We start from the raw sequence: 8304 nt of genomic DNA on the forward strand, positions 1-8304 counted from the left end.
ACTTCTTTCACCACTTCCTAAGTCTCGGACCTATTTCCTCCCTTCCCATAGCATTTTAGGATTGCAGATACCTTAATATAATCGTCATAAACAGTTCCCACACTCCGGACTGCTCGGCTCTACTACTTCCTTCATCACTTCCTACGTCACGGACCTGCTACCCTCCCTTCCCATAGCATTTAGGATTATAGATACCTTAATATAATCGTCATAAACAGTTTCCACACTCCGGACTGCTCGCCTTTACTACTTCCTTCATCACTTCCTACGTCGCGGACCTGTTTCCTCCCCTTCCCATAGCATTTAAGGATTGCAGATACCGTAATCTAATCGTCATAAACAGATCCCACACTCCACACTGCTACCCTTGACTACAATGTATCGAGTAATCTTCAGTAACTGATGTTTTTCCTTTTCTACTGTATTTTGTTTTGCTAGTATACTGTGGATAGACAACTTACAAGTCTTTTGTTTACTTTTCCTTGTTATTTAATTCAGCCAAGATGGTTACTTAGCAACCCATAAGACTAATGTTAAAGAAATGTGACTTTCAGTTTCATATTTCTATGTAATTAGATTTTTGTTGGCAGTTCTAACTGCAGGAAACTCGTTTTTAGGCCAGGAATAAACTATTTACAACATTTGAAGAAAATCGTCGGAGCCGTTTTCGAGATCTTGGTGCAAGCATACATACATACATACAAGCAAACATTGCTCGTATTAGAGTATAGGATACACAGCAAACATACATAAAACCTACTCCACCCTACTCCAAAACAAAACGCGCGTTCCAACGCTCATATGTATCCGGTCCCATAAAAACTATTGTAACTTGAGGCTGCTAGCGCGCGTTGCTCGAAGAACATGTGTACGCATTCATTTGATTGCTGAGTTCCTAGGACGCGCGTTCCAACGCTCACATGTGTACAACTGTACAGGGTCGTAGACCCGCTAATGTGATGTACCGAGGCTCTCCCAGCTTAAGCACTTGTAGACTAAGAAAGCGGCCATCTATGTGCATATTTTATCCATTATGATGATCTTTTCGGGGTCTCAGACCAATTAAATTCAGCGAAAATCTAAAGTTAAATATTCAAGTAATGCATGAAAATTTTATCAATGTCAAAGTTATCAATGTCAAAAACGGTTACTTATCCCGGTATCTCGTTGTTTTCCATTTCCTGAGCATATTGGCTCTAAAATATTGTTAGGGAATTTTTTTTAAACAGTGATCAAATCAATCTATAACAAAACTAAGAATAAAACAATTTTAAAATTGTTTTAAATAGTTACAACATTTATTAAAACTTATTTTTGTAAACTGCAAACAAATTAATTGCCAAACAATTTTAATATTTTTTCAATCTTATATTAAAATTTTTATAATATGAAGATTAAACGAAATTGTTTTTAATTTTTTTTAAACTATAATGTAATACAGCTTTTGACAATTGTTTACAATTTTTTGCTCATTGGGATTGTTCAAATCTATCATACCTAAGATAACTATATAGTTTAAGCTATAACTATATCAGCTACTAAATTGTTTATAACATCGCTGGTTAATTAATTCGCAAACTGGTGCCCTAAAACTGTCGTAACTACAAAGGAATTTTAACTTTTTGATGGTGGTAGGCTAATGAAGTGGTATATTACGAAAAAAGCAACCTCTTACTAGTATGGGTAAGCATAGAAATCAATATCCATCCTTTATTTTCTTCTCTCTATACAATTACACTGGTTTTTTTACCTAAACCTTTGGCGATCTTCACTTTTGGCATCTAAACCACTGGACCTAAAGAAGATGGTGTTTGTTCTGATGTTTTGTCTCCAAACATGATTAAAATTAGCGGGTCTAGTGGTAGAATGTGGGACTTCGGTACCCGAGGTCCAGGGTTCAAATCCCGCCAATCACCAATGGAGTTTATCTAAGTAATAATGCCGCGACCCTCTAGGACTAACCTGAAGTATTTTGTAATGAGTAAAAAAGTTGCGTTCTAGAACCTAACAAACACAAAAATCTCTGTCACAAAAACTGATGTGAGAGAATGTAAAGATTTGCAAATGTTTAAATTTGTCATTTTACAAGAATATTGAGCGTTACTTCACTTCGACGGTTATTTCAAAAGCAAATAAATCATTTATGAGTATCAGACCAGTTTATGAAGATAGAAATAATAAAGTCACACGTACAAGAAATAAAATGAGAGAGTGTCGTTAAAATTAGAGGCCCTAACCATCCCCAATTTAACGACGTCAGTTACGATCCTGGTGGAACCCCTCCACCCCGATCGTAGAGGTTGACTTTGTATTTTTTTTCAGTTAAACACTCATGGATCTTAAGTTTATTTATACAATTATATGGCACAGCTCATATTTATATTTTTAACCTCGACGTTTTAGTTTGTGGTAAGTTTAGAAAAATGATAAAGTGGATTATTCTCATTTGGCATGCCCGGAAAACAGTATTTGAGCTATGGTATCGTGTTCTTAGATTTTAGAATCAATAACAAATCTTGCCTAGTTATTTAGTTGCTATGAGCTAATACTTTAAAAATATTTATTTTTTTATTATATTCTTGAATGCATTTTACTTTATTATAAACAGAAACATATGACGTCATAGCCCGAATCTTATAGTAAACCCCGAATCAGCTGGTTTAGACGTTTTTTGACACTTCTATTTTAATATAAATACAAACTTGATTACTCAAGAGTCAGTGACGTCTTATGTTTATGTTTATGATCCATACCGCTTCTGTTCTAATATTCGTGACATATTTTGACATATCGTAGGGATAATTTTGCTCTGCTATGTACCAACAGCAAAGGGTATTTTATCGGTAAAGTTGTAAATTATAACCTCTGGGATGTAAGTACATTAGGGACTTTCGCAGCTCGTAATCGAAACATACGATGCCATAGAGGAATAATTTGGTGAGAATTCAATTCTCTCTGTGCAGTTTAGTTGTTCGCTCATTCTATACAGAAATGTTGTGACGTATGAGATTTACTAATGAAAAATACAAGGATTATGTCCTAACCTAATATAAACAAGGATATATTTGTCCACAGAAGTAAGAATTTCTTAAATAAAATAATGATTTGTTCCCGTTGGATTATCCTATTTCCACCTCCTTTGGACCGATATAATTTTCGTTTTACTATGTCTGGAATTTTAACTCGAGGTTACGATGGTTGGGATGAAACTATTTTTTTTAAGGGGTGATATGGATGAGTAACTTCCATCCCAAACATATAGCGGCCATTTGTTGAGTCGCCTATGCAAACTCTTACGTTAACGTGATTCTTAGCAAGTATTTAAAAAATAAATACCCAGAAAGTTAGCGTATGTTTGAACCTAGGCTACCTTGATACCGTGTTAATTTGTACACCAGGACAAAAATATATTTCGAAAAATTTTTAAGGGCTACGATATTAGTAGACCGTTGAATCTTTGCTGTGGGGAATGATTACAATGAATACAATGAATCTTTGCTGTAGGGAGGCTCACTGTAAATGATCTACTTTAACATTCGCCATTGCAGTAAACTAAAATATCTTATCTAGATTCGTCCATGCTTTGAAGTCCAGTTCAACACATGTCTTAATTTTAAATAATATCTCTAAAATACAAGAAATGTTCTAAAGTTGCCATTTAAAATATTGTTTCTAGTATATTTTTTAATTATAATTATTTGTTATAATAAGCTCCTTAATAATTTTAGCATATTTAATGTTCACTATCCTATCCATGTGATCTGTAAAATACTACCTAAGTGCGATGATAAAACTCCATAAAAAACTAAAATTGTAAACTATTTACACTTTGCAGAACACGATTTGTAAATGTCCCTTTGCAATACAACCTTTGCTGAACATCTTTTCAAGATATGTAGAACACAACAATAATGCAAGCATGTGTGGGGTATGAAATTAGATCAGACATGGAGATTTACATACCTTTGAACTTTTAGACCTTTTAACTTTGAAAATCCTATCAAACCAAGAAAATTGATATTGTTCTTTTGATATTGTTAAAACGTTACACAGACAAAATAAGTTACAATGTGATAATACAAAAATGTTTGCGTGGAGTTAGAATGTAAAAATTCATTTCTATTAACTATTAACGTTATTACAACTATGTAATAATGGAGATTTTTTTTTAACCACAAACAATTTGTTTGCTTTATCAATCAATCTTATACATTAGCAAGAGTCGGTTGAATTAGTATGCGGGAAACATATAAGACGAGAAAAATTAAAATAATATATAATCTTGTCGGCACTAAAATCCAAGAAAACGTGATTTTCGTAACAATCGGCAGAAGCCGTGGCAGATGGCAGTGTTTATAAAAAGAGCCCCCCTCCGGTGATTTAATTCCGATTCCGTATCGCCGCTGTGAGCTTTGCTGGCCATACTGGGTTACTAACATATTGTATACAGTAGTTCAAATACGTAATCGTATCGTATTTTACAGGAAAATATTATACAGTAAGGCCTACCGCACACGAGAGACTTTTTGTCGGCCGACTGTTGGCCATCTGTCTGGCTGGAGTCGGGTAGACAATCGAAAAGTCGTCAAGACTGTTCGGTCGTTGACTATGGGTGCGCACACGCCACGACTGTTTAGTCGTCTTTCGAGTGTTAAAAAGATGTATATGACAAAACCGGTGTCATATGTGCGTTACTGATAAGATTTCGTGCATGAAAACGTAAGAGAAAATACTGGGTGCATCGAATTTATAGTCCAAGAACCTTGAAAGACCAGATTTACCTCTATACTCGGATCCGAGGAAATATCCGGACAAATTTGTCATGTACTCATGAATGAGTGTTGATAGTTTTGACCAATTGTTAATACCCCGGCTTCAAATACCTCATCCCATAACGGTTAGGGAATAAGCTGTAACCGTAGATCTCATGGTAAGACATGGTCCCATGACCGATTTACCTTTTCATTTTGATGTCCCCAGAGGCCAAAAACACCATCCGTTCAAATTAACACACACATATTTGTCCGTTAGCACGATAGCTCGAGCAAAAAAGATCCGATTTTAATGAAATTTTGTACAAACGTGTAAACCTACATGTATTTTATTCGAACGAGTTCGAGAACCAGAATGATCAGACTATGGGAACGGGGGTTTATGGGGGGTTTTATCGGGTAAAAATGGGGGTTTCCCATTTTTTTACGATAAAAACAAAAGATTCCGTAATTTCTTTAGAAAACATTTTGCAGAACTTAAAAAACAAATAATTTAGCATGCTAATTGTTATCATAATGGTTACAGGGAAATTCCAAAATATTTAAAGTAAAAATTGTCATGTCATTTATATGTAGAACAAGTAAACTGTTGTAGTTTGCTTGTTTATGGATGTATTTTGATAAAACTTGGCAAATCTATTTATTTTATACTCAGCTATTAATAAAACACACCCTGAATACCCTCCCTGTAGCAGCAAACCTAGGTACTCGTTTATCCTAATTTTATTGAAATAGATTAAATACAAAATTAAATCAGGCAAATAGGAATTCATTTAGTCTGCAGGTTTGCTGCAACGGGGGTAATCTTTTATTATGGCCAAATACTCCTTCAAAGTATTTTTATAAAGAGGGGACCGTGCCTCAACTTCATCGATAAGTTTATCAACTTTCTCGTCCCTCAAAACACTTGCACTGGTGGTTGTCGAAGCCTTAATAATAACAATAACACACAAATTGAATACTAATCATAATAACAATAATAATACACATGATACCAACGCACTCGACTGTCAGACTGGTAGACTTTTTAGTCGTCAGTGTGCGCGTTCTAACTTATCTCCATGCCTTTATCAATAAGACACGACAGTTGAGTCGGGGAGCAGTCGGCGGGAAAATCGGTCAGCACCAAACTGCCCCGACTGGCTACAGACAGTCTGCCGACTGTCTTGCTGCGGTCGGTCCGTGTGCGCACTCAGATTTACCACTATGGGGCCGACTTTGACTCCCGACTACGACTAAATAGTCGGCCGACAAAAAGTCTCTCGTGTGCGAATTAAAGTTGAACTAGGAGCCTTGAGGAAAAGCCATAAACGTTTTATAGTTTTCGACGACCCGCGGCCGGAGCGGCATGTTGATTGACAATCCCATTGTTGAAACGTTTCGCGATCCTAGCGGACAGCGTTCCGTAATAGCTCAGCTGGTCAACAGATGTTAATAATATCACGAGTAGTTGTAAGGGTAGAGTTACAAATTCATAACTTTTGCTCTAACTTGTCTGTTTTATTCGGACTTTCTCAAAATGTCGTTTAGTATGAAAACTAATCTTTCGACACTCAAATAGATGAAAACACATAGCCTCTATGGCATAAAAGAAGATTAGCCTATCACCTTATTGTCACGCAAACCAAACCCTTAAATTTAGCCTCTGAAACGCGCTTTATTATCCAGCCTAAAAACCGTATCATAGAATATACAGAGTGTTTTTGTGCAGTTGTCATTATGTTTATACAAAATTATAATAAATGTTAAGAGTAGATTGGGAATTATTTAGTTAAAAAATAACATGTTGTATAACGCTACTGTATGATGCGTCAATAGGCTTGGACAAGGCAACCCGTTGTCAAGTATAGACCAATAAACTATAAAATATGGCATGAGATGAACTAGTTTAACATCAAGTCTTGTAAATGGACCAACTTAAAAACAATGATACAATTGGTGTGTTGTTTTTAAATGTAGATTTGTTATTTTTTCTTTGCTTTATGATCGATGCATGTTTAGTTACGATGGTTTTAATGACTTTAGATGACAAGATTGTTACTAAAATGTTGTCACAGCACCAATGCTTGAGCATGATAAAATACTCTTATATTATACATTTTATCAAACAATTTATGCTGTATTTTGTAATGTTATCAAAATCTAACAAACGTATGTTTTATTTGTTTAACCTGTCAAAGAAATTAAAACACCATGATCAATGCTCGGTCCCCTGGTACTAAATAAATAAACGGAGTACGTTGAATTAACCAATCAATGCATGTGTGTATAGTGTATAGTTGTTTGTGTGGGTGTGCTTGTATACTTAGTCTTCATCAGTGGTAGCCATATTGGATTTTAGTCCCATAAGAGCAATGTTAACTTTGTAACAGAATTTAAAAAAAAAACCTTTTGTGATAAAATAATGATCGAGGAGTAAAAATTAAGGTTTAGTGGTCCTCTAGGGAGTGAGGATTTTGGTTTTGTAATTTTTCCTCCAATTAATAAGATAATGAACATTAATTAAGCCTTTAATTAAATAATTTATTAAAAAAGACAAAAAAAATAATTTTCTGATTTCGTCATTCCCTAGTACTAGCCTATATGTTATAAACCTAGTTATTCATTTTCAAAACTATATATTTATAAATAACACCGGCAAATTTAACATTGCTCTTATGGGACTGGTCCAGGGTTGGTGTTGGTGCGCTGTGTCCGCGCTACGTGTAGTGGCGGATAGTTCCATCCGCGTTGCGTGCGGTTCCCCTGAGGCCCCGTTTATGCACCAAGTGCGGTAGCGGTAGCGACAGCGGGAGCGATTTCTAACACCATTGAGTTAAATGGGGCTGTTTATGCACCAAGAGCGATAGCAATAGCGGTTGACCTCCCGCTGCGATTTCTAATTCGCCCGCTGTGTAGTTAGGAATCGCAGCGGTTGCTTGGGCTGAAGCCAGTGTTGCCAACTTGACCCACGCGCACGTGCACTTAGTACAAATAGTTGTGTTAATTATTTGGCAGAGTTTGAGTTGGCAAGACTGTGTCCCCCTTCCATTCTCCTTTAACCAACCGCTACCGCTATCGCTCTTCGTGCATAAACAGACTCATTTACAGCGGGAGCGGGCCCGCTATCGCACCGCTCCCGCACTTGGTGCATAAACGGGGCCTGATATTCGCGGGCGTTGCTTTTTGCCGCGGTGGCGAAAGGCGTGTCTGTGCGGGGGCGGAATGAGTGGCTTGGCCGGCCTTCACTTACTACGTGTTAGGAGTTAGGACTAAAAGCCACTCATATGCAGCCGTAATGAAGCTACCAAGATACGTTTCCTGTCATAAATATCATTAAATAATATTATTATTGGTAGAATTTAGCTAAGCGTGAATTAACAAATACATACATTATATATCATCTACATACCTTGATTCCTATATAAATCTCGGAGAAATCGCTCAACATAGGATACCCCTGCCACAAACAAGGCTGCGAGCACGAAACAAGTTATTGAACAACCGAAAACCAAAAATACTAGCAGTAACAAACGAATAGTAGTTTCGCACG

At 36.3% G+C, this 8304-nt stretch overlaps 1 protein-coding gene across 2 annotated transcripts in view; it reads right to left on the reverse strand.

Moving 5' to 3' along the window:
• Positions 1–8304, reverse strand: part of LOC128982817 (delta-sarcoglycan-like) — a 35624-nt gene extending 27320 nt beyond the window's left edge. For both annotated transcript variants that reach the window (XM_054401834.1, XM_054401833.1), the window contains exon 1: positions 8164–8304. The gene's annotated coding sequence lies outside the window, so the exon portion shown is untranslated. The remainder of the gene's footprint in view (positions 1–8163) is intronic.

Source organism: Macrosteles quadrilineatus, unplaced genomic scaffold (assembly GCF_028750875.1).
Source record: "Macrosteles quadrilineatus isolate MER2022 unplaced genomic scaffold, UCM_ALF_1.0 Scaffold_1__1_contigs__length_201487025, whole genome shotgun sequence".
In the NCBI taxonomy this organism is placed as follows: Eukaryota; Metazoa; Arthropoda; class Insecta; order Hemiptera; family Cicadellidae; genus Macrosteles; species Macrosteles quadrilineatus.